General features: G+C 38.8%; 1 protein-coding gene across 5 annotated transcripts in view; it reads left to right on the top strand.

Moving 5' to 3' along the window:
• The first annotated feature begins 594 nt into the window (after positions 1-594).
• WASF1 (WASP family member 1) overlaps positions 595-27,303 on the top strand; it is an 86,095-nt gene continuing 59,386 nt past the window's right edge. Inside the window, exons 1-2 of one of the 5 annotated variants that reach the window (XM_051792383.1) lie at positions 597-886; positions 1,564-1,725. The gene's annotated coding sequence lies outside the window, so the exon portion shown is untranslated. Of the gene's footprint in view, positions 887-1,563; positions 1,726-1,788; positions 1,808-27,303 lie in introns of those variants that run through there. The other 4 variants (XM_051792390.1, XM_051792382.1, XM_051792386.1 and 1 more) reach the window with 4 other exon arrangements.

The following is a 27,303-nucleotide window of genomic DNA, read 5'->3' on the forward strand; positions in this document are numbered from 1 at the left end:
CCCAGCAGAACGAGCGGGCTGTGGCTGCGCATTAAAAATGTGGGTCATTAAAATGGAAAACACACTCTTAAAGATAGTTTATCTTTACGGGATATACAGCCGTTCGAGGGGGGATCAACCCCCTTGGCTGCTGATAGTGTTTAACCTTTCAGGACTCTCAGGTGGGACTACAAGCTCCAGCATGCAACGCGGCGCGCCTCTTGGGGGCTTTCCCCCCAGCGCTCATCTGCGCTCTGCGTGGCAGCAAGGGAAAACATTCAAGACCCTAGGGAGAGCTCCCGCCTCCTTCCGCACACAAAGGGTTTTCGCCGCCTCTCCAGCATAGCCCGGCGGGGCGAGGAGCCCGGCAACACAGGACCCTCACGCTCCCGCTGCCTCGGCCCCGCGCCGTGCCCCGGGGAGCCCCGCCCCCCGGCGCCGATTGGCTGTCGGCACCCGGCTTCGGTTACGTCACAGCGACGGGCCCCCACCTCCTCGACCGTGGAGAGGGAGCCCGGCGGGCCGGACTGTACCACCTGCCCGCCCGCAGGGTGGGGGGCGGTGGCGCGTGGACCAGCCCGAGCATCGGGCGGTGGGGGGGGCGGCCGGGTTCGGCCGCCGGGTAAACAGCGCTCCCCCCTCCCGGCTCGGCGCGCCGGGCGAGGCCCCGCCCCTCGCGCGCGCACACACACACACACGCACACACACACACACGGGGACACGCGCGCGCTGCCCCGTGTCTATTGTGAAGCCGCCGGGGACGCTCCACGCCCGCCGCCGCCGCCCCCCGGCACCCGGGGCCGCCAGCCGGGAATGGCCGGCGCCGCGTGAACTTCCAGCTCCCCCGCGGCCGCGGAGGGAGGGGCTGAGGCTGAGCGGCGTGAAGGTGCGAGGCGAGGGCAGGCGAGTAAGTGCCCCCCAGCCCCCGCTCCCTCCTCCCCTCGCGGTGCCCGGGGCGGGCGGGAGGGACCGGTCCCCGCTCCCCATCCCCGGCGGGAGTGCGGGACGCGCCTGCCCCACAAAGGGACCGGCGCTCGCCAGGTGTTGGCCCCCTCCCCTTTGTCCGCGCCCGCGCGGGGGGCGGCGGCGGCAGGGAGGGAGGGAGGGAGGGAGGGAAGGAAGTCGGGAGAGCGCGTCGCGGAGCCCCTTTCCCCCGTCTCCCTGCCGCCCCCGCGGGCAGCGGCAGGAGAGGGGCGTGTTGCGAGGCGGAGGAGGGGAGGGGGCCGCACTTGTGCCGGAGCGCGGGGCTTCCCTGTCCCTGCCCCTCTGCCTGTCCTGGTCTCCCCGTGTGCCCGCGCCCGGCAGGATCGCCCTGCGGGAAGGTGCGGCGCTCGGGGCCGGGGTCAGCGGCGGGCGGGGGGCCGGGTGACGTCACCGCCGCCAGGTGCGGGGAGCGGCGCCCCCTTCCCTCCCCTTCCCTCCCCTTCCCTGCCCTCCCGGGGGACGCGGCCCCGCCGCGGGCATCGGGGCTGGCGGGGCAGGGGGGCGGCCGGGCGGCGGACTCGCCGGCCGGAGCGGACCGGAGCGGGATTCGACCCCATCCCGGGGCAGAGCTGCTCGCTGGAACACTGCTACCATTGTTAGGCGCGCTCGGAGATCGCGGGGGATGGCCGGGAGGGAAGAGAAGCACGTAGGTTCCAACTTCTCCCAGCCCGCTCCAAAACGCCTTCCTGTGCGCCCGCCGCGCCCGCGGACAGGATGAATGGGAAATACAGAGCGCTGACCGAGAGCTGGATGTATCGCCAGGTGCGTGCATTGCACGCGCTTGCACCTGGAGCGGTGCATTGCCATGACTTCCCTTGGAGCCGCATGTGCTTTCAGAATTAAAGTGAGCACACAGTGACATCTAATTGTGACACAGTGGCATTTAATCTGATTAAATGCTCTAGTTTGATTTTTCCACCCTTTTCAGCAGTTACGGTTTGAAGCATTTGTTTCCTTAGCTTGAGAAGATAGCCACTTAGATTTTATTTTTTTTTAAGATAAGGTAAACGTAGAGGACGTATAGAAAGTGTTTATAGCATGGAGTGGAACAAGGTGCTACGTTTAGATCTGTTCTATTAAACACAAGCATGCCTCTTCTTCGTATGCTAGAATCGGGATTTTAGGTAAAAGTCTCACATTTTCAGCACTGAGACCTTTTGTTTGCATCTCCAACAGCTGAAATATACTACATTCAACTAGCATTTCATATGGTAATGAGTTGACTTTTTCATCTTAAATCTATGGATGATGAATCCCTAAGTAAGGAAAGCTATATGATGCTTCAAATGAATCACTGCTTATTAATATCAAAAGTGGTTCTTCCACTGCAGTCAGTTTGTTTATTGGCAGTAATTGTTAACTGATTCCATATGACTGCATTCCTTTTTCTCTTGGTATGCAGATCCTGGGTGTTTTCAGAAGTTCAAAGGTGTGCCTCCCAAAAAGTGAAAAATTTTGAGATCTATTTCTGCAACCAGTCTTTGATATTCTGTCTGGAGAACTGTGTTGAAAATCATTAAACTAATTCTACTTTGTTATCCTTGAATTTTAAATTTTTAATTCATAAAGATTTGGTAGTTTGCTTAAGTCTGTTCACCTGTGTTTTGTCCAAACACTCTAGATTGCTTGCCAGTAATGTAATCATCTGGGATTCTAGATGCTTTCATTGTAGAACTTATGAAAATCACTTACTGGTTTAAATTAGTTGCATTTCTGGTACCATCAGGCTAGTATGTAAGCAAACACATGTGAAGGCATTCAGTGGAATACTGACTGAAGTTTTGTGTTGCTTAAATGGTAGCAAAGATAGCAAAGATTAATTTTCAGCAAGCATGCTGGTGTCACTTTTGGGTTTGAAAAACTGACTTGACTACACTTGAAAAGTGTAGGTGGATAATATACATAGTTATCTAAAATCTGGTTTTGTCAGAAAAGCTGAGAAATTGCTGCTGGTCATTTGTGGAGAGATATGTTAACACATTGACTATTAACTGCATATTCGTGATTTCAAGAAGGGTGTAAAAGAAACCACAAGATTTTTTAAAAAGGTCTGTTCATTTATTACTGTATGTGTGTATGATTACTGTATGCTGTATGTTCTCTTTTAATTGGGTTCCACAAAACGTATTATGTTATGCATTGGATGCTGCTGGTTTTGAATGCAGACTGAAGTAGTAGGTGAAAGGTGGTTTGGGTTACTTGGCTTTGCTTTCCATCCAGCTTCTTCACTGCTGTTTTTCCTTGCAGTCACTTTGCTTCTCTTGCTTTGATTTTCCAAAGGAAGATAAAAGCATCCCACTTTGTACAGCACTTTTGCATATAAAGAGGGCCTTTTTGGCACCTGTTTGTTATTACTCCCAATAGTAAATACTATACCAAGTATTACTGTGCCTTTTCCCCGGACACTCTTGATTTCATGAACTTATCATTTGCCTAAGTAGTTGTCTTTGAGAATTCTACTTCTCTGTCAAATTTGGATGGATTGAGCCAGTTTCCAAGTGGAGGAACACTCACCAAACACCTCTCCCTGCCCCAAACTTCCTGTATGAGATTGATTTCCTTAAGTCTGGGCTTAAATATATTAAGTTTTAATTCAACATTTCACAGATTTTCCTTCACATCAGTCTCTTTCTTCCCTGTAGTTGATAATGAAATCTATTTCCCTCTGCTTTTGATATATTTTGTCCTACTTTCTTTTCCCTTTACTTACTCTTTCATAGCTCTTTTTTTGTCGCTTTCCAGGATGGAGGTGCTTTATCTCACACCCTATGTTTTCCCTTGGTTTTTCTTCCCCACAGAAAATGATGTGTATAATCCTGCTTATTCTATTTTTTTCTATATATATTTTTTTTACAGTCTTAAATTGCTATCAGCCCACTTGCAGATACACTCATTTCTCATCCACAAGAACTGTAAGTCTGCAGTTTTGAAGACAGGGTAAAAAAAAAAGCATGATACTTTTCAGGCAGAGGATTGAACTAAAATATGAGGGTCTGTTGTCTGTGGGAAATACAGTGTTTGAAAGCAAAGGTTTTTTTTTCTTTTGTTGATATACTTTTGACTGCTGAGAAAAGGTATCATGATGGAAGTCTTATCAGGTTACTGTTACTGCATTTGGATTGGGCCTTTTTATAACCACCTTGCCTGTGTGTCTGATGCATCTTAATGTATTCTGGTTTAGCTGCTTTGGAGAGTGAAGCACCTTTTGTAACTCCTGTTCTGCTTTTTCTACGGCCTTGGAGCCTCTGACTGCTGTAAGGGTGATAGTACCTCTTTTCCAGTTTTTGTGTTTTTGGACTATGTCCCGGATTCTGAAAGATACCAAGGCGCCAGATTGCAATAAGAGTTCTGTGTTCCAGTACATCTGTGAATCAGTCTCTTTAGGTTTTTTGGGAGGGATCTTGAGGTCGTCTGACACAGATTACAGGCTATGTATTTTATGTTTACAAGGTGTGGTTTCACAGAGAGAAACATACAAGATAAGACTGAAGCAACTTAGACTGTGGTACTTATTTCAGATGACTGCAAACAAAGCAATTTTTTTGCAGAACCACTTCTTCCCTAGAGGATGGAAGCTGTGCAGCCTCTTCAAACTACTCAAGTACTTAGGCAGTGCTGTGAACTGCATCTTATAACACAAGCTGAACAAATGATGGGTTGGACAGGCAGCAAAACTAATTATAGACTTTCAGGAATATAAACGTAATTATCATAATTATAAATTATCATATCTTTAATATTGGGTTTCTCAATTCTCTAAAAATATTTTTTTATCCGTTAAAGAACAGAAAATGCCATCAAAAGTATATACATTTCTGAAAATATATTATGTGCCTATGTTTTTGAGAGGGTGGGAAGCTAAATAAATAGCTTACTTATGCTAGTCTGTTGGTGTGATAAATTACATTATACACACAAAGAACTACAGAGTAACAAATGTAGTTATGTGTTAACAAAGCACGTAACAAAGAGCAGAAATAATGAATAATTTTCAATGAGTTTATATCTTTCTGTTGGTTGACTTTTTAGTTAGATGCTATGGTTACAACATGAATTTAGTCTTCTGACAGCAGACTCCATGCAGAAGTAAATTATTATAAAGGCCCTTACAGTATGACACTTGAAACTTATTAAAAAACAGGAATCTATTCTAAAGCCAGATGTGGGGTTTTTGGCATACAATAGAAGTCATTAAATTCTGTTGAAGCATTTTTATTACAGCTAGGGCATTTGTACTGTCTTTTCCCCTTTCTTCCTGCTCTATGGTAAGCTGTATTCGTTTTCTGCGAGTATTAATAGGGTGTTTGTTTTTATTTGGCTCTTGTTCTCACAGATTTGGAGAACCTCAATGTACTTCAGTCCAGTTTGGTAGGAAATTGGTCAATAGATTTTAAGTTACTGAAGGAGAGCTTCCAGCAAATACTTTGCAAGTGATCTCATAAACCTTGCATAGGGAACAGGTCTAAAAGTCATCGGGTGCTCTTAATGGAAAAACGTGCACCTGTAATTCTCATCCTTTTCAATCACAACTGCCTGTAGATAGAAGTATGTGATGACGGCAAAGACTGATGGTAGACTCAGTAGTACTAACTAGTATTACTGATGTAGTTAGTACTGCTTCTGTAGTGACCATTGTGCCTCACTAATCTGCCAGGGGTTTTGATTGCAGTAATAGCATAGCAGATTAAATTTGAATATAATTCTAATTTGAATATACTTTTGAAAGGTATAATCAAAGGTTCCTCAAACCAGGCTATTAAATAAAGAAGCCATGATGTGAAAGGAAACTACTTTCATGGATCACAAAAATCTCTGAGAGAAGGCTTAATATTTTGTCTTAAAATCAGGAGCTGTTCAGTATTTTCTATTAATCATTTGTAGAATTTGATTTATGAAGTGGAATTATTTCCTGAGGATTCAAAACCATTTAATCAAATTCAGAAATACTGGAAAGATCACTTGAGAAATCTAAGCGAGCTGTGTGGAAGGACAGCAAGGTGACAGGTAAAACTGCTTCTTGGTATATGCAAAAGAGTGTGTTTTGGAAGCAGAAAATAAGATACCATTTATATGTCTTAGGAGTTCCTAAATTAACAACATTAATATAACAAAAAAAAATTAAACATTATTACAGTATGCTAAGGTAGTGTTACCTAATTTATAGCTGTAATCAGATGTGGGGAAAAAAACATAGAGAAGGAAGTGCCATTGTATGCAAATTCATTAGTTCTTATCTGTTATTTAAAATGTGTTATTAACTGTTAGTTTAAAAGAGATAAATCACAGTGTTGTAGAGAGTTTGATACAATGGATATGCCAGAGTTTTTCAAGGGAATGAGAAGATTGGAATTATCTACCCAATGAAATGAAAGACAGATCAAAGAAGTGAGGAGTGGGAAACTATAAAATGCACGTGACTTTATGCTCTCCAATAGCAAGTGTAAGAGCAAAACCACTGCAATCAGTAAAAGGCAATTTATTGGAGCCATATGATTTTTGTGCATCCCCTGAATGTACCTGTATGTCTTTCCATATATGTATGTCTGTCTGTCATTCACTGAGACTAATTCTCTTGAATACACAGAATCAGCTTAAAGTCCTTACTTTATTTCTTTCAAACCAGTAATTTGAACTTTGTTCTTTCTCATCAGAGATGACTGCTCAAATAAATTAATATTCATTGCAGTTAGGTATTCTCTGGTTTCTATGGCTGAAATAAATGTTGTAATTTCTGGGCTTTGGAGTAATTTTCTGGCTGTTTGGTGTAATGAACTGTTTTACACAAAATGAAGCAGTCCAAAATGGGGATATTGAGAGAAATTCTTACATCAATAGATTGAATATGGAAATGGCTTGTAGCATGGGGATGGCAAGTTTAAACACAAATAACGAACATAAATTGATGTATGAAAGGAAACTGTCTTAGGCCAGTCCAGCAAGCTTATGAGGGTCCTTTCTGGAGGTGGAGTCATCTTTCAGACTAACCCTTTTCTCTAGTATCTGCCCTGAATAATAGATGCATAGGTTATGGAAAACTGGAAGAATGTTTGACACTAAGGTACTTAACTGGTCATATTTATGCTAAATATTATATTGAAGTGGCTGGTCCAGCAGCACCCAGTTGTCAGTTCTGACGTAATGGCTATGGAGTAGCCAAAATCAAAGTTGTCAGATACGTTTCTACAACATGACACTGTTCATGGTTTGAGGATCTTTTACCTTCCAGGCACATTCAGAATGGTGATGTGGGTTCACATAGATTGTCTGACAGATCAGCTGTACCAGTTAAGCAGTTTTCTGCAAAAGGTTCTCATTGTCATAAGACAAAACCAGCACCTTCTGTAGTGATTTTGACACAGGCCTTCAAGTAATTAAAAAAAAAAATTAGGAAAATCACAAGTCATTTATAACTTGATAATATGTGTGAACTTAAGTAGTTCAACCAGCTCTTGTAAAAGTGGCGTGCAGAGTCAGCTTTCCAGTAAAAAAAGGAAATGCTTAACTTGTTAAATCTTGTTCAGCCACTAGCCACTGAATGTGTGTGCAGAAATGCTTATAGAGGTCTTTTAACTCTCTGCTGGTTCTGCCTTTTGTTAATATTAAAGGAGAAGGCTGTGATTGTCAAACTTTTCCAATTGTGATTCCATGTGCAGTTGTGAAACTTAGTAGGCTTGAGAACACAACTAAAAATATAAGTTGAGTTTGTTATAGATGCTCTTTCTTTGGAAGCCTCTCTTCAGGAACAAGACCTTTACAAAAATTGTGTAATGTGTGGGGGAAAAAAATTAACTTCTCTGCCTCCCAGCTACCCAATCTGGCCAATGTTAGTCTCTGGTGGTAATACAAGACAGTGATATTTGTTACATCTTAATAATCTGAGCAACCTGTTCTGGTTGATATTACCTTGGGCATCCTCAAATGTTCTATGATTAGATGATCTTCACAGCAGGAGGAAAAATTATCTTACTATTAATTTAGGAGAAGCTATAGGTGGCCTAGAGTGCTGTAGAAGTGGTAATGAAAGTTTCTGGAACTGCAATTTAATCTGAATTTGCTCTTGTGAAAACACATCAGAACTGATACAACACGTGTTTGGTGTTGCAGGGATCTACAGTGCAGCTGAAGAATGGCATTATATGGCAGAATACATATGCATATCAGTCATATGCAGAATGAACTCATGTTACTCCATAGTCATGAAGATTCAAGACTGTTGCACTATGGAAGCTTCAGATGTGACTACTCACTTGAAACAATGCTGTCTGTGTCTGCAGGCAAGACAACAGAATGCATTCTGTGGCTCTGGCTAGCATGAGGGGTCTGGTAAACCAAAACAAACCTGAGTTACAAAGGAGTTAACAGTTTTTGTTTCCCATGGGAATGAACATAAAGCAAATCTGCCTTCAGCAAGTTCTATGATAGAGGGAGAGGTTCTGTACAATTCAGTCCAAAAAGAATATATTGTCTACCAGCTATGATGTCCAGTAATGGAAATCAGATATTAGGGATTATCTGTGCCGAGCCGATTTAGCTAGACTTTTATCCATTCTACTTCTAACTATAAAAAAGATTTTATTTCTTAGTCTAGAAAATGAAAAAAGTTTTATTAGCGAGAAGGAAGATTTTTGTTCATACCATAAGACTAATAGAGGTCCAGTTCTCGTCAGAGAAGAATTGGACCTCTATTCCGTACTTGTGGCTACTCTGCTGATAAATCCATTATTTTTTTCCAGATGATAAGTGTACATGTCTTTAAGCTCTGGACAGGTTTGTATTCCTCCTACATGGTCATCTCTCTGATCTTCAGGAAGGTTCAGAGTCAGGCTTCATGGCTCGAATCTTTACAAGTACTGATAGTATTTGTTAAAAAAAAATTATAGTAGTGATATTACATCAAAGGGGAAAAGGGACTCTTATTTCTTCTCAGTTTTTACCTGATGCCTTATATGCCAAACTCACTATTGCAATTGAGGTAAATGGGATTGATTCTTAAGATCTGTCATATTTGATAGATTCTTAACGCACTAATGTATTTATAGATTGTCTTCTAGTAAACTATAGGTTCCTCAAAAGTTTATTATGTGCTTATTAATTAGACATCTGATCAGTGTTGTGAAAAGATTATTCTCTTGAAACCTGTGGACCATTCCTTTTAGTGTCTGATGATTTGCTTAATACAGCATAGCATGTAATACTTGTAATGAGGTTTTCGTGGTGGATCGCTGTGGCCCAATGATGGGACATCTTGATAAATGTATATACTTTTGTGACGTGAAGTTTTTCTTAATTCTGAACTTCTGACAGCAGCTCACCACACTCTCTGCCTAGATGTTAGAGGGTTCCCATAGGAAATAGACACTTAATGATTAGTGTTGTCCTAAAGTAATACTTGATAAGAAGTTTCGTGTAGAATAACTTCTTGATAGAGAAAAATCCATGTTGCTTTGAATGCTTTCAGACTCGTGCCGTGAAAACCAACCCTTAATTCTGTCTTTCATTGTTCCTGGGAATACATTGAAAAGCAAAGCCATTTGTGTATAGAAACAATCTAAATGGGTCATCTTCTGTGTCTGAGTATTTTCAGAAATGTGTTTTCCCCTAGCTCAGTGCTTGCATATGAAGCGCTGGCTACCAAATCTGATTTTTGAGCCTGAATGTAGTAAGAAGCAAGTGTTTCAGGTTTTTGGAATCCCAAACAATACACTGATTGTAGATAGTCTAGTCCATTCTTGATTATAATGAGCTTCTTTATTAATAGTAATTTTTTCTTTGAAACCTTCTGTGTCATTACAGAAAGAATCTTTTTAGAAAAAAAGGTTAACTTTATTAAGCAAAGAGGTAAAGGTTATGGTTTTAACATAGAGACAGTTGGAAAAGAAAATTGTAAGAACTATATGATACAGTCATAAAACGTGTTGGATGTTGATGTTCTATTTTTTGGTCAGTTTTTCTTTTGATGCATGTTTCCTAGAGAGACCTAAGGACTCTGCTCCATGGTAACCTTCTAGTAGTCTGAGAAAGACTTCTAAGAACAGATTCTTTTCTACCTGTTTTATGTATCCTTTTTCGTAAATTCACAAGCTTGTGTTTCAAAACTTTCAAATGTACACTGTAGGTTTTTAACATTGATTTCTCACCTTTCTGAAAAGTCTGACTTGCAACATGAGGCTTCTCATCTGTTTTATTTTGGTTTTCTTTTACTTGTAGCTTGCATATATACAGTTTTGCAGTTTATTAATTTTCAAGACGTTAATGTTTTTTTAGTCCTAATACACATTTGTTAGCTTTATTTTTAGAGTACTCAGCTACCTCTAAGCTGGAGTTGCAGACAAAATGATAGGTGGCTTTGATTTCACATTGAAAGAAGAGCAACCCTTTGGACATCGTTGTTGAAAGGATTGTGGAGAAGCCTGATTCACCTGTACGTGAGAACAGTACTTTGATTCAAAAGAAACACTTCAGAAAAATATATATTGTGTATGACTTTTGGAATGTTGAAATATCTGGAGTCTTATAGAAAGAAAATGCACAGAGTTAGAGCCCTTTGAAAAATGCAGACATTATAGAATACTTAAAACAGACAATGAAACATTTGATTGTAATTATAATAATCATATTGTTGCTCAGATTGGTGTGGGGTTTTTCTTTTAACTTTCTTCATGAAAATTTATAACTGGTACATGGTGGTCTCGCTGTTGTGCATGTGTTAATTTTGGGTAGAATTATGCAAGCCTTGGAGATAAGATTTAATAAGTGACATGCAGATCTATTTAAAAAAATGTAAGATCTGGAGGATGTATTGTATGTCCTAACTGCTGAGTCATACACTAATGCTTGCTCTATTTCTGCTCTTGTGAATCTCGAATTGTTTTGTGCTTAGTGGAACAACAGCAAAGGGAAGGTGAACAGTTTTCCAATTTGTGTTTGTCTATAATGTATTTTTAATATATGCATTTTCCCCCACGGGAGGTGGGAGACATGCTTTGAACTTCCAGAAAGCCAAGGAAGATGTTTCTGCTTTGTAGGGGCCAGACCTAATATCAAAGATGGGTACTCTGTCTCCTGGCCAACATTTTTTAAGAGGAAAATAAGGGCAACTCCTTCACTCTTTGAAGGAATGAATGTAAGCAGCTGTGTTCATCTTCAGTGAATAAAGAAGATTGCCTATAGGTTTAAATCTGTCAGGTGAAAACTAGAAGAGGAATGGAATATAAAATTCACTTGTCTTTACTGTCATTCATAGATTTTTTTAGATTCATATCATACTGTATGTTGGTAGTCTAGAAACTTAAATGAGGATTCTTCTCTGAAAGGCAGTCCATACTGCTGTGGGCATATGATGGGGCTGAGGCAGTGCTGGTTCATTTCCAGACATCTGAACAGATACCTGTCTTCAGGTGTCCAGGCAGATCTATTGTAAATGTTTTATTAGATCTAGGCTTTAATAGTATGGTCCTATGTGACCAAATGGTATGTAAAGCAAAGTTGCTTGACACAACCCATAAATTTTGGTTTTTTGGTTTGGTTTGGGTTTTTTTTGTCTGCTTTTTTGTGAGAATAAAACCATCTATGTGGCAGTGAAAAAATGTATCTTTTAAATGAAAGCTGACACACTTGGATCTGTGGAAATGGAGTCATGGTGTCTCTTTCTTAACATACTTAATAGAAAAACTGAGTATGCCTCAAAATAAACACTGGTGGTGTTTTTTTCTTTTTTTTTATGTACCTCCACTCCTCCCGATATTTCAGTATTGAGTGAAGTGAAGTTGTTAGATGCATTTTGGATACTGTGAATTTGTTTTATAGCATGTTAGTAGTCTTGAGTGCTGTTTGGGGACAGATAAAAATTATCATATCATGGTTTGAGAGGGAAATGAGAATGTTTAGACTGTGGAACCATGTTTCATGTGCGATTACAAACTTTTCTCCTTCACCCAAACTCCAGTCTTAGAAAGATCATGTTCTTTCCTGGACACATTAAGTTTAAAGTCATGCTATTTTCCCCTCAGTCTTCTAAATATGGCACCTCTGTAAGTGCTGTTTTACTGTCAGCTTTTTTATTGCAATGGAGCATGATTTTATGAAGGTGATCTATTTCTACAGGCAATGGAGGACCCTTGAGCAGAAAATTCAACACCTGTCAGTGTGTTATTCCGCTATTTTCAGTGCCTGATGTCCTTAAGCTTTTCTTCCTGAATCTGGTGGTGTACTGCAAGCCTCCACTGCTGTGAAGGCAGCTAATAAGAGTGTAAATAGAACTTTTTCTAAAACTAGTAGTTTTCAAATCTTTTCCTTTGAAGCTGCTGAAAATCTGTTTACGTCAGTTTGAGAAACACTGGCTTGGTTTGACTGTCCTTGCTCAGTTGTACCTCTGTCCATACCCACAGGACACAGCTGAGAATGAGGAATGTGGTGAGGCGATAGGTTCACTGTCTGCTTTCAGTGGAGAAAGGAAGATACCTGAAAGTGTTGCTTTCCTAAAGGGCAGTGATGAGCTTCCCTTAGAGAATGCCATCTAATGCCTTCTCACCTCAGCACTTTGCCATCCATGGTCTGTCATACCTACCCAAAGTGGCCCTGGAGAGAGCCAAAGGGGTCACTGTGCTTCAGTGCACCTTTAAAAGCCCTTAAGATTGACAGCTGCTGTCATGGAGAGAGATCTCCATGGATGTTGTATGACTGCTGCTTTTTAGTAGCTGAAGAGCCCTCAGTCACTTTAACGTTCTGTTGTGACGTGTATATAAAGGATATTTCATGGAATTCATAAGTTACTCTTTGTCAGAACATTTTGAACTTCAGGTATTAGAAACTAATTGAAGTGAACATTTCACTTCAGCCCTTGCTGACCTCTGCAATCCACGTTAGTGCTTGAGATAGTGGTTGCATTCACTCAGCCATTAAACAACTTCTAGAGCTCTACTTTCTGATCTCAGGAGTGTAGTTTTCTTAATGGGGTTTTTTGAAGTTGACCATAAAAGAAAGACAACAGCTACTGTCAGAAGTATTAAGCAGTAGTGTGCATTGTGAATAGGTTAGTTTAACTCAGTCCTAAATATAATTCTTCTAAAAATAACTCTGCTCCAAACAATAAAAAGTGACATGGGTTGACAGCATCTTTTAGCAGACATTGACAAAATGTTGATTTCTACTTTTTGAGCTTTTAGATAAAAATAAGCAAAAAAAATAATTAAAAATGTTAGCAAAACTAATTAAAAATAATTAAAAAATAATTTAAACTCTTCTTAGTAGATGTTGTTGCTTATTACACTGTACTTGTCTGCTTTTTGTGTCAGATGAACACTAATAAACATTTAATTTGTCTTTTAATTTTTTTTTTCCTCATCTCACCATTGTCTTCTCTTCTACAAAATGGCAGTGCTAAGGTAGTATCTAGTTGGAGGAAAGGACAACATCCTCAGTTGTGGAAGAAGTTACTGTTGACAGTTCTTAGCTTTTCATTCCTTGCTAAGTGAGGTGGTAAATAAAATGCTTTGTTCTCTTTTTGTGGTAGAGGTAAGTCTTGTCTGCATAATCAAGTAAAATGATAACATGCAGGACTTGTTTTGATATGTAGATATCATACACAAGGCTAGGCAAGTAAATGTATTACAAACTCTTACAGCTAGTGTCAAGCTGTGCTTGCTTATGTTGGTGGGTCACCTTAATGTGAGTATGTGGAAGGCTGAATCATTTTAACAGCTTAATCATTTTAGTGAGTTGTAAACTAAAGTTATTGCTTGAATTTTTTTTTTAATTGCTAAATAAATTGTAATAAAGAATTTCTTTCCATTTTTATTCTAGTTGTGAGTCTTATCAGTTTTTCAAATATTTTAAAGGTTGGAGTGCTAAAATGAAAGAAAACCTGTTTGGTTTCATCCAGTCTTGAGACTGGATGAAACCAATAACTAGAAATGAGGTTTAACAGGTGAAAAATAGGATGTGGAAAAGCAGAGGAAAATTACAAACAAGAACAACAAGCAGTCTCAGCATCATGTGTGGCAGTTACGTTCTGAAAGAAATTTGCTCAGGTTCCCAACTGAGTCTTAAAAATTCTTCCACCAAATTAGAGGAAACCTCGAGTGTTGTCTGCAATAATAGTCTCATTTCTGGATATTGCTAAATCACCATTATAACATAATTTATGTAGATGTTTTAAGAAACCATTTTTTAAAGTATTACAGCTTTTTGATTATGAGCCAGATTCAGCAAAATAAAATCCACTCTTGAAATCTGCTAAGATGGTGTGCAAAATAACATCTTTACTCACAATTTGTTTTGCCCTTATATGCCAGTTCACACGTTCAAGTGAAATCCTGTCTGTCTTTCAGTAAACTTGTGCTTCTTACAGAGAACACATTATTCTTCCTGAAAAAGGCAGCTTGGTATTTGCTTGCTTCTCAGTGTATTTGGTTTTTTTGATTGGTAGTTATTAGAAAATTTCAAAGTGAAAAGTCAGAATCTAAACCTTGTCATATTTCTTTTCTTTCCAATTATAGACTATGGATAAAGCAGTCTTGTCACAAGAGGAAAAAATTTGGTTCCAGAGCCTCTCGTGCTAACATAACTACTTAGCTTTCTAGCCTAGGTGAGCTGTGGTTGGGAATGGGATGGGAAGATTTCAAAGTTCTTTTCCCAAGCTTAGTGATAGGTCTTTGGGAAGAAAACAGATGACTACTGATGAAGAAAAAACCAAATCACAATCTAAGAGGCAAGTGAAAGCTTGTAGCTAAAAAGCCATCAACAAAACGCACCCTTTCCTTCACCTGAAAGGCTGAAACAAGAACGCAGACTAGTCAGTCATACTCTGAATCCACTTATTTTTTTTGTTTTCAAAGTGTGTTCTATCTACTTCATGCTTAGCAATTTGTTTTACTGACATCAAGAGGACAACAGTTCTGCAAACATGAGGAAGCCCCGTTGGGGTCAGTCTTCCATGTGTGCAAAAGAGAGAGTTTTTTTTTTGGTTCCTTTCAGGATGGAATGAGAATGATGGTGTCCGTAGTTGTGTGTGATCACATCCTGGTGTGATGAAGCTGCAAGACATATGGATGAGTGGGATCAATAGATGGCATTATTTGTGAGGGCACAGAAGTTAATCACTAAGATAAGATGAGTGAAGCAGTGCAGCAAGAAACTGTAAAGAGGAGTCAGATGGAATAGAAAAAAAAAGGCATTTGTGATTTTTTTCAAATGCCTACTGAGTTTGAAGGGCATTGGAGGCTTCTGTATGATTTCTCCCTTAGGAAAATTAACTTTAAAAACTGCTCATTTTTCTCCTAAATTATTTAAAGCCCCTACCCTTTTGAAAATGGTAGTAAAATTCTCAAGGTTTTCCTTAATGAAGTATTGAATGTTGATAGAGAACTTCATATATATAGATATAGATTGTACATACTGTGGAGAGGATTGAAATGATAGAAGACATGCTAGGAGGAGGAAGTCAATCTGGGAGCTGGAAAAGGGGGAAGGAAGATAAATCTGGTGTGTAGATAAACAATTTAGGAAAAAAGTGAAAGGTGAAGGAGCTTTGGAAGAAATGTCTAACATGAGGATGTGTACATTGGAGAAAAAATGGAGAACAGCAGTTAGGGAAAGGAAAATAACCTTTCTTCTGGGAAGTAAAATCCTGTACACAAATAAAATCAGTGGAAAATATGATTGAAAACAGAAGTGAAGGGAGAAAAGTAAGCAAAGAAAGGTAACAAAAATAGTAAGGATACAGAGGAACAAAATGTGGATCCATCCTAAATAGGGGTCTTATTTAAGGAAAGAAAACCACCTGAATTTACAAACAATCTTACAACAGAGTAATTAGCCATTGTCATTCATTGTACATTCTTAGAGTATCAATTAGGTTTTCATTTTACCTTCTGGCAGATGCTTTTTTCCTTAGAGATAGCAACACAAGGTTTTGCAGAGCCAGTGTGAGGATAAGGCTTCAGTGCCTTATGTTAACAACCTGCACAAAACCTCAGCAGTGTCTGGTTTTAAGAACATTATGCAATCTGAAACTTTATTACTAACTTAGGCTAATATGTTGTACAAAATTCTTGCACTGTTGACACTGAACTTGAGGCAGAGACCCTGTCTCTGTGTCTATTTTGAAAAAAGTGTGGATTTTATATGGATGTAATATTCTAAGTAGGCTCATTGAATTTCAGAAATAGCTTGTAAGAATGTAGATTGTCAAGAAATTCTTGCAGTACCAATTTTGTTAAGCAGTCCCTGCTGATGGTTCTTGCATTCAAGGCACCCTGCAGTTGTATGGTGTTATAGTATGTGGGATTGGGTACTCATCTAAGGTCTTTTTGGTTTTGTTTGCTGAATATGTTTTGCTTGGATTAATATTCTGTTCTTTTCACACAATTTTACCTGCATGCTCAAATTAGAAACACAGGGAACAAAGCTGCAGAATTTCTATTTGTGCTGCTTAAAAAGTGGTTGTCAAATTGCTACTTAAGTATTCATTGCAGATTTATGCCAAACTTTTCCAAAAATTGCCATCAAATCTATTTCTGCACGTGTGAAATCAAGGGGGCTTTGCAATTGATTTCAATAGAATCAGACTTCTTATAAAAACAAGGAGACTGGTAAAGCTGAGTGGCTGGAGGGAATTCCTTAGGTTTCTCTTTCAAGACAGAAGTAGTCTTTTTCATTTTCATCACAGTATACTTAGTTTTAAACTAACAGGGTAAGAAAATAAGGCATCTATGTAGATTTTAAATTGGCCTTTACAGATCAGTTGGGCTTTTGTCAGAAATAATTCCGATGAGTATTCGACACAGAATGTTCTTTCTAAAATCATAGCTGTAACTGGTCCTTATTCTTCTGAAATAAGGAAGAAAATAATTCTGGTAAATAGTTGTTTCAAACTGGAGACACCCTATTCTGTGAATTCTTTAAATTAAATTCTTAATTGTAAATATGACATTATAGATGAAGAAGCTTTAATAATGAACTTAGGGGTGAGGGGTTTTGAAATAAAATAGGCAGTAACAGTGACATATAAAGTGAAATAAGATTTTTATGCTGTTGGTTCTGTAAGACAGTAGGGATTGTTCTAAAATCAAATAAGCAGTTTGCATGCGTAAGTAAGTTACCAGTAATCTGATGCCATGTCAGACAGACATCTGCAATTGTTTACTTTTCCAGAAGAATTAAATGCATAGTTTATGACAAAAAGTTAAAGTAATGCTTGAGGGAGGGAGGGAGTTTGTTTTGCATTATGTTCTTCTGACAAAGTAATCCTTTAATACATCATCAGGACTGGTTTAGTTCAGAGCATTTCTTTATATATTATATGCTTCTGGTGATGGGACACATTTTACTTTAGAGGTAATTCCAGACTTCCTTCCTATTTCATTTTGTACCGAGCACAACTTAATTAAGAGAAGGTAGTCCTATAATTCATAGATAATTACCATAATACTAGGAAAAATTGTTTAATTTTTCCATATCTGCCTTTACCTATTCTTTTAATCCCTTAACAATTTTAAAGTCTTTTCATGAGATAAAACCATAGTCGTGATGACTAGGGACCTCGTTTTATGTAATCCAAACCCCTGCTCAACTCAGAACTATGTCATTTGCTATTAAATTGCTCCTGAGTCCTTTTGGCTGAAATGATCTAGCTTGCCTAGTCTTCTTGGAGGCTGTGAGCTCTCAGCCCTTTGCCATCCAGGAGGACCCTCTTCAGTTTCCTAATAGTCTTTTTGAAATCAGAACCCAAAATACCAGTATTCTAGGTATTTCCTTACTAGTATTGAGTTAGAGGTGGGATGGTAACTTTCTTTGGTTTGTTCTTGTTTCTGTCTTGTTATTTTTCCTCCTAGTACAGCCTAGTGTGCCATTTGCCTTACTCATGATGAAAAAGCCTTGTTGACTTGTCTTCAGCTTAGGGTCTGTTGCAACCCTCAGGTCCTTCTTAGCAGGGCTGCCACTCGGCCAGTCACCTGTCAACATTACCTCCTTGTACTTCAGAGTTTCAGATGATTCATTCTTCAAGTTTCTCCACGTCATTTCTTTTACTATTATACGATGCGTTTGGGTGTGGAGTTTTGTATGGGTTTTTTGTTTGTTTGGATTTAATTTTTTTTCGTAACAAGGCAAAATAGGATCAGACCTGGATGTTCTGTACAACTCTGGTTACAATCCGTGGTAATTTAAAGATGACTCAGGAGTCAAGGACTTGGCAAAGTGAAAAAAAAATAGCCCTTAACATCTTGAAGGCCCAGTAGCCAAAGAAGTGCTTCTTTAGATTTGTATCCTAAAGAAGAAGGCCAAATTTCCAAACTTTTCTTGTAACAAGAAAAGAAATATGTCTCGTTTAATTTTCATCTTTATAGTCATGAGAAGTTATCGCTACTGCACAATTGTACAGTGGTGAAAATTCTGGAATTTCTTAGCAGTAGCACCAACAGCGGTTATATAACCACTTTAACACGGTATTAGTCTGTGTTGGCCTTCATGGATGTCATCTCAGGAGACTGTCCCACTATATATTATCCGTATTGAATCTTTGTAATAAATGAATAAATACCTGCTTTTTGGGGTTGTAAATATCAGCGGTTTTCAAAGGAGGAAAAATGAACAGATATGTCAAAAACAATGTTACAGTGTGAGTATTTGCAGTAAAACCTGCTTTATACCCATGTATTTCAAACACAATTATTGTCATACTTTGTTTTGATTAATACAGTTAATATTGAGATTCTTTTTACATAAATAATGAGGTCAAACTAAGCCTCTTATCATGTTAAGTATTTCTTTTGAAGATACAGTTTAAACAGGAAGTGGAGGAATGAGGTCTGATAGATTTGTGTGTGAAGAAATTAATTTTTCTTAATACGTTCATATAAATTTTAAAAGACATTTTCTGACAACCTAATCTAGTAGTTTATTTCTTTTTAATATTGCAGCTGAAATTAAAGGCATCCATCATACTGATGTGGATAAATAAAGAAAATATTCCTCACCAAGTTGTTACTACAGTCTAATGTTCATCTTGTAATGACAGTAATAGCAAATAATTTGAATAATGAGTGCACAGAAAATTACCACAACTGAGATGAAGAATGCATTATTATTTTGCTCTGGAAAATAAATACTAATATGTATAAAAAATAACTTTCCTGCGATTCTGAGGGTTTTGTTACTATTTTACCAATTAATACTGCAACATTAAGACCTAAAGTGCTTATATTCAGTAGGCACATGACAAACACTGGTAGTAGCAAAACATACCTCCTGCCCACACACCAGATGCTGTTACTTGCTTTCAATTCATATTGAACATAGTTGTTTTAAGGATGTGAAAGGAAGCTGGGTGTTCCTTTCCTTTTCCAAATGCAAAGGTTATTTTCCATCTTTGCCGGTATTTTATTTTGTGTTTTAAATTGAAGGTGCATAGATATGCGTGGTCTCGTGCATGCTGAGAAGCTCTTTCTGATCCTCATGAAGCTCATCAGGGCCAAGTGCACCTGGGCTGGGGCAATTCCAAGCACAAGTTCAGGCTGGGCAGAGATTGAGAGCAGCCCTGAGGAGGACTTGGAGGTATTGGTTGAGGAGAAGCTCAACCAGACCCAGCCATGAGCACTTGCAGCCCAGGAAGCTGACTGTGTCCTGGGCTGCATCAAAACAAATGTGACCAGCAGGTTGAGGGAGATTATTCTACCCCTCTACTCCGCTCTCATGCAACCCCACTTGGAGTACTGCATCCAACTCTGGGGTCCCCAGCACAAGAAGGATGTGCACCTGCTAGAGCAAGTCCAGAGGAGGACCATGGAGATGATCAGAGGGCTGGAGCACCTTTCCTGTGAAGACAGACTGAGAGAGTTGGAGATGCTCAGCCTGGAGAAGAGAAGGCTCCAGGCAGACCTTACAAAACCTTCCAGTACCTAAAGGGGGCTACAAGAGAGATGGAGAGGGACATTTTACAAGGGCACATTGTGATAGGATGAGGGGGAATGGTTTTAAACTGAGAGTGAGTTTAGATTAGATACTAGGAAGAAATTCTTCCCTGTGAAGGTAGTGAGGCACTGAAACAGGCTGTCCAGAGAAGATGTGCGTGCTCTGTCCCTGGGAGTGTTTGAGGTTGGGTTGGGTGGGGCTTTGAGCAACCTTGTCTAGTGGAAGCTGTCCCTGTCCATGGCAGGGCTGTTGGTGTAGGGGATCTGTAGAGGTCTCTTCCAAACCAAACCATTCTGTGAATCCATGAATTTATAGTGCATATAAACTGGAAAGCAAAGGTTAGTTGTGATTTCATTGCACTTTTACCCAAACTCTACATTAAAATTTTTGTCTCTGTGTGCTTTGTTACAGTCATAGCCTATTGCAATTGAGAGGCTAGAGCTGTGCTTCTGATTTCTGGGCAGGGAGCATTTTTGATACATACTAAAGGTTGGTTTTGTCCAGTTGATTTTTCTCAGCTGGAAATGTAGTGTCCATGTGTGTAAAATCTTCGAATGAAGTGATGAATTCCCAATAAAGTAGTTGATCTCAAACAGAGAGCCCCAGGTGGAATTACTTATACGTCTTATGTTTGTTTTACCTATTGTTTTACCAAGAGCTGGCTAATTTAGGCAAAACTGTAATGACAGTCCAAACAATAGTGACTCCGGAAATAGATTGTAGGACTTTGTAGGACATTGTGTTTTCTGTATTTCCTCATTTTTACTTCAAGGCAAAAAAATATGTATCTGTATACAGTTAGTACACCTGCTGAAATACAGGACCTTTCCTCAACACTATTGCTCTGTGACAACAACAATATTATATCTGTATTTTTTCATTCAGAAGAGCAGTAGGAGGAGTAATGTATTTAAATATACCAAATCATATTTAATTTGTTGCTTAGCAGCCAAAGCAAATTATGGTAATCTCTGAGGCAGATCAAATATTACTGTAGTATAGAGATTTCAGATAATTTTGTCCAAAGTTCAGAGTTTGAGGGAGAGAGGTCTCTTTTCCCGGTTATCGATGTTCTCCTTAGCCAGAATCATTTTGATGAAACCTGAAACAGCATCAGGAGAAAAGCAAAAGTGAGCATTAAAGCAAAAAAGAGGGCAGGAGGGGGAAGAAAAGAGGCAAAATGAAAAACAATTCTGCCTTTTGATATGTCACTAGATAAGCACTTCAGTTAGGTACATAGATGAGAAAATGTGACATGTCCCTAGCCTGGATGTTTAGGGAATTCCCTGGATGTGAATTTAATTTACAAGCTTTTTTGCCATGTAAGTTCAAAGGTATGGAAAAGACAGTAATTAGTATGTGCTCTTTTGAAGGTACAGGTAATTCAGTTTCACATTGTACATAGGGGAAGTGATGTTATCTTAATAAAGATTAATGCCAGACCTTAACCATTTGGTATTAATTTAGTTTTACTAAGTGTAGTTGGATACAAAATGTAGTAATTGCCACAGCAAAAGCAAACAAAACCTTTGAGCACATACAATTATTTCAATGTTGTTCTGTCTCCAATATTTTGTGCAGGAAGGAATTGCTATGAATTGGTATTTGGGGGTTGGGAACGTGGAACATACAATCTATTTAAAGACAGAAGTACTTTCAGATTGATTCAACAGTAAGATATATATATATGAATACACACAAAATAAAAAGAAAAAAAGAGAGATACTTTAATATATAGGTAAACATTAAGGTGCATGCAAACAGAACCAAACTGCTTCAGGTTGACTGAGGAGAAGACTGAGCTAAGCAGAGGGTGTTCATATGTGAGTAGTGGAAAATCATCTGAGGGACTGGTATAGCTCCAAAACAAGCCCCACCAAAGCTCATGCAGTGGAGAAGGGTGGAGATTGGGTAATTTTTTTTTTCCTGTACTGCAGTCTAATGACCTCTCCTATGCTCTGTGATGCTAAGCAGCAGGCAATGCTGGTAGGGCTAATCAGGCCGACCAATGGCATCTGAATTTGGGGTCTTGGAGCATGAAAGAAGCAGCTGCTGCTGTGCATGAGAGCTAGGCACTCAAATGGGAGATATGCATGCATGTATGATTTGAAATTCTTAAACTTAAAGCATGAAAATGGACTGATTTTGAGTCAAATGTTTTGTGAACGCCAATCTGTTGCTGTCATGAATTACTCTTCAGAGAAACTCAAAACCTTTTGGAAAGAAAAATCCTTTTAGTTGGAAACCTGATATACACTAATATCTTTGGTACTCAGCACACAGGCCACAGTTAATTTTCTTTGATGGTCAGCTAGGAAAAAGAAGCTGAAGTTCTCAGGCTATGACCACAAATGTAATTTTTGACTTTAACCTCTAACTCTTTGGACTTTTTTTGTTTTGATTTCTTTTGCTATAAAGATAGTGTTCACCCTTATTTTAAAGTTTCTCTTTCTGGTTTAAATGAGTAATCATTATGTGTGGGCAGCATCATTTTGAGGGTGGCTTTTGATGCATAAGCAACTGCTGCAGAGAGATACTGGATATTTATGGAAGTTGAATTGCAGGAGGTTTTTTGTGTATGTGTGTAAAGGAACAGAATATTTCTTATCTCAACATAAAGAAGGAAATATGTACTTTTCAAAATAAGATATAGAAAATGTTGACAACTTCTATATCACAAATCTTTTATAAAGAAAAAGTCAAACACAGTACAACTCCGATGTTTACTTTCTTCTTTGCTCTGAAATATTTCTGCAGTTTGTATTGTAGTTTGGTCTTCCAAGAATTCTGTTTATGCAGCATCTTTTGTTTAAAGGTATTTATGTACTTCAGGGCTTAACTGGGTTTAGTAAAACATGTGAGAAACATGGGAAATATATGTTTTCTTTCACATGCAAAAGCTAAAGGAATGGAGAACCTTTGTGGACTGCTTAAATTAACACTGTGAAAAGCTTGGAAGAAGAGTCAACTCTCCAGACTCCTTATGCCCTAATATCAAAATTATTATTTTTCATTTTTTCATTCAGAATTTAATTTCAGGCAGTTGCAAAATTGTAGGTTACAGAACAGTGCTAACATAAACATCATATGTCTCAAAAGATTCTTTGATACTAAACCTGGAATTTTATAACCCAGTTTAGTTGTAATTGAGGGAAGGGGTTCTTACTGTGTTGTGTTTGTGGCGTGCTTTGGTTTGATTCTTTTTTCCTGACAGGAACAGGTGTTGTTGTTATAGTCTACAGTTTCAATGGCAAAAAAAGACTGAAAAGCATGCAGGGAGCATCACTTGGGTGTTTCACTAACAAAAGTCAAAGATAACGTAACCAGCCAACAGTGGGCATTTAATGGACAGGTTGCTTACTGACAGAAGCCTTAAGTGAGGTAGGCTACAAATTAGAAATGAAATCACCAGAAGTGATCTCTTTCTGTAAGGTACAGTTTTTAATTTTAATAGTAAGACAAATTCCTTTAGCTGTACAGGACTCTGTTTTTCTCATGTTTTCCATATGAGCCGTATGGCTTCAACTACAGGGGACGTTTCTTACAGATGCCTTCTTGTCCTATGCTCACTTCTAAAACACGAGATCTGTATATTTCTGACAGAACTGTTGCTAATTACACATGTGCAGTACAGCAGAAGCACCAACAGATTCCTGCTTGTGTCTATTGGAAAGGCAACAACCAGAAATGGAACAACAGCAATTTATGTAGTATGCTTGCAATCATATTCATTTCTCAGGACCATCAAAAATATGTGTGTAGGCATCCAATCTGTTTCCATGTTTTAGAGTCTCCACTTTGTCATAGGACTGGATGTGCATCTCTCATATGGAGGGAGGGAAAGACAGGTGTCAGTAAGGTGTGTACTAGGTCTGCAGAGTTGAAAATTATTGGCAAGAACGATGTTGAATCTTGTTTTCTAGTCTGCAATCTTGAAGTCAGAGCAGAGAATTAGGATTTGTGAGGGGTTTGTGTGCATGTGGTGATATTTAGAAAATAAACTTGAGGAATTGTTTTATCTTGATTTACATTGAAATGCATTTGAAGGTTACATAATTTTACAGGATTGGATCGTTAATATTTATTGCTAAGTTTCTTCATTTATGAGCTTGAATAGCATCTATGTCCCTGATGCAAACAAAGTGAATTTGTCTGCCTACTTGCATTTATATTCCTGAAGTAATAAATTCTAAGCCAGCAGAAGATACCATGATGGTTGATGTTACTTAGAGCTGCAAAGTTGTTATTGTAGCAAATACGTGAAATTGTGTAGTTCATTAAGAAGAATTTTGTGCTTACAGAATAGGAAAGAGCACACATTTTTTTATATTTTGTGAGCTTAGGTAATTTGTTTTTTCCTAATGCATAGCTTTAGTTTACTTGAAATTACCAAAAGTAGATCTCTTTCCTACCTACTCTGGGGAAATTAATTGTAGCTGCTTTTCAGGAATGTAAAAAAATTACTGAAGGTTTTCTGTGGAATTATAAAGCATGCACTACACTTGCTTGGTGTGTGTGCACTATTAACAGTACTTGTTCAATGAGCCTTAGGTTAGCATTGTGATGCCATTAGAATTCTCTGAATATTGTAGTAAAAGAAGATGTTAATTTTAATTCTAATATCTGTTTCTGGAAATTTGAACTCTGTGAGGGTGACAAATTTTGGTGGATTTTTTTCTTATGTAATTGTTTGTATGCCTTTTTTAATGGTTTTATTTGTTTTAACATTTGAATATAAATAAGAGTGTAACAGTAACATTCAGGTGTTCAAAAAGACATAGACATACTGGTGTGAAAAGCCACAAAAAGATTTAAGGAATTGGAGCATCTGTAACATGGGGACTGTCTTGACAGGCTGGGGTTGTTTAGCCTAGGGGAGAGAAGGCTCAGAGGAATCTCATCAAAGTATAAATGCCTGATGGACAGCAGTAAAGAAGATGGAGCCAGGTTCTTCTCAGTGGTGCCCAGTGACATGACAAGAAGCAGTGGGCACAAACTGAAACACAGGAAATTCCGTTTAAACATAAGAAAAAATTTCTCTCTGTGAGTGTGATTAAACACTGGAGCAGGTTGTCAAGACACTGTGAACATTGTATTTGTGAGATACTCATAAAAAATGACTGGACAAGGCCTGGAGCAACTGCTCTAGCTGACCCTAGTCTGGGAAGGGGCTTGATCTAGATGAACTTCAGAGGTCCTTTGGAACTGCATTGATTCTATGATTTATTGGCCAGAGTTCTTTTGACTTGTTTTTCTACTGAAATGAGCTTTTAAATGTGCAAATGTAGACTTCCTTAGACCTTCGGGAAAGATTTTAGAATAGTGCAACACTGGAACAGGTTGCTCAGGGAGATTGCAGTCTTCATCCTCTCTAGACCATGATGAATCATGCCCTGGTTTAGTGCTGGTAATAATCCTCATTTAAATGGGGACCTAGATGACTTCTGGAGGTCCGTCCGAAGAAATGTTACTGTGATTCTGTGTCTCCTTGTGAATTTTAGATCTGTGTGTTCATCAGACGTGATATAAAATGAGTAAGGATTCTTGCTAATTGCCATCAATGGGGTCAGTATGATGGATTGATCCAAGCACCTTAACCTCCTGTAGCTGCAGTATTTTGGGGGACTGTAATAATGCACGTGGTGACCTACCTTCTACCCCTGCTGTTTGGAATTTCTTCAGCTAAGGATTCTTGCCACTGCACATCCGTAAGGAACAACTCTGTCTGTTTTGTCTGCAGATGTCATAACATAGGGACATTGCAGCAAAAGAAAATGTTTCTCTTTAAGAAGCTCAGGTTTACCTTGGTGCTTGCAAACTAACAGTGAAAAGTCTGTAGTCAGCAAACATGAAGTAACTCCTAGATCAGTAGCTACTTTCTCTTTATAAAACAAAAGTACCTAAGTTCCACTGCTCTCTCTTTTCCTTGGCAATAACATGGAGAGGCTGTCATTGGGTAAGGATAGTTTTCCTCTGTGCTGATCCATTTTCATGACTGCAGTAAATGAACTGTCTTGAATAATCAAATCCCTTTATCTCAACTGCTAACTAGCTTTCATTTCAGGTGGTGTCACATTGGCTGTCCTATAAGATGATACATTTTCATGGCTTTTCATACCTCTGGTAGTTATAGCACGTGGGCTGCCTTTGCTTATTTTTAATGCTGGTTATCACAGAAGACTGTCATCGCTGTTCTGTTCTGTGTCTTCTCCTCCCTTAGAAAATGGGTGGGAGGTGGGGGAAGGAAGGGGGAATGAGATAACACTGAAAATCTTGTTGCGGCACATCATCTTCTGGAATGGTGGGTGGTTTTGGGTTGTGTGCATCTTATGATTCTATGTTTTCAGAAGCTGGCATGAAACTATGCAGCCAATGAAATTATAATTCCTTCACTGAGTGACCTAGTGTGTAGTTATGCACACATTTGCATATAGGTCTAAATTTACTTGTTCTTCTGTAATAAATGTATCATATTAGTATATATGGTTTTGAAGTAAAAGACTTTAAAACATGTTTTTCACATTTACAGGTAATTATAGCTATGCCTCTTTTAGTTTCAGACAATTATTGTCAGCAGCTTGATTGAAATCTTGAAAAGCAGGGTTTGTGTGTATTAGCATGTGTCCTTCTAAATATAGCAAATAGTTCTATTTTCTGTATTTTATGCAATGACAGTAACAGTTGTTAAAATACATTTGAAATATCATAAGTTTTGTAGAATTCTCTCAGATTATGTGAATTCAAGACTTGCTCTCCCCACCTCCATAATTGTTTTAAAAGACTAGTAGTTACTCTTCTTTTTATTTCCACAAACAAAAGAGGTATCATAAGTATCTTTCAGTAAAATAAAAATGAACACCTAAATAACTTTAGTAAGTGAGACTTTAGGCAATTTACATTGTGCACAATATTTGTTAATCTTATCGTTTTCAGGCTAGTTTAAGCAGATAGAGAACACGGGGAAAAAAACAGGTGATTTAGAAAGTTAAGTTCTACATGTATATACACAGAAAATGTTGCCAGTAGGAAAGCAACAGGAGTCTTCAAAAACGAATGATCCCATTTACCTCTCCACCTTTTCTATTAGTCCTAATGTTGACTGCAGAAGCTTTGACAACAGATCACAGACCTAAGCTTCTTTTCTGTGCCTTTGGCACTCCAGGTGACATAATGCCTTCTCTTCACCCAGCAACATGTAACTTTTTGGTGACTGGGAGAAGGAAGAATCAGAGATCTGAGCTGCCAAGACAAAATTGAAATGCAGAGGAGAAACAGTTACTCAGGCAAAAGAAAAGAAAAGAAAAGAAGATTACAAATAACAGTCTTCTTTCCTTCTCATTTTCTGTCCCTGTGAAAGGTGTTTCTGAAACTTCTCATTCTAACCACAGGTTATGTTACTCTAAAAATGAAAAGAAAAATTAAAAAAAAAAG

The sequence above is a fragment of the Manacus candei genome, unplaced genomic scaffold, assembly GCF_025592945.1.
Source record: "Manacus candei isolate 608988 ecotype Guabito, Panama unplaced genomic scaffold, ASM2559294v1 h1tg000034l, whole genome shotgun sequence".
Classification (NCBI taxonomy): Eukaryota; Metazoa; Chordata; class Aves; order Passeriformes; family Pipridae; genus Manacus; species Manacus candei.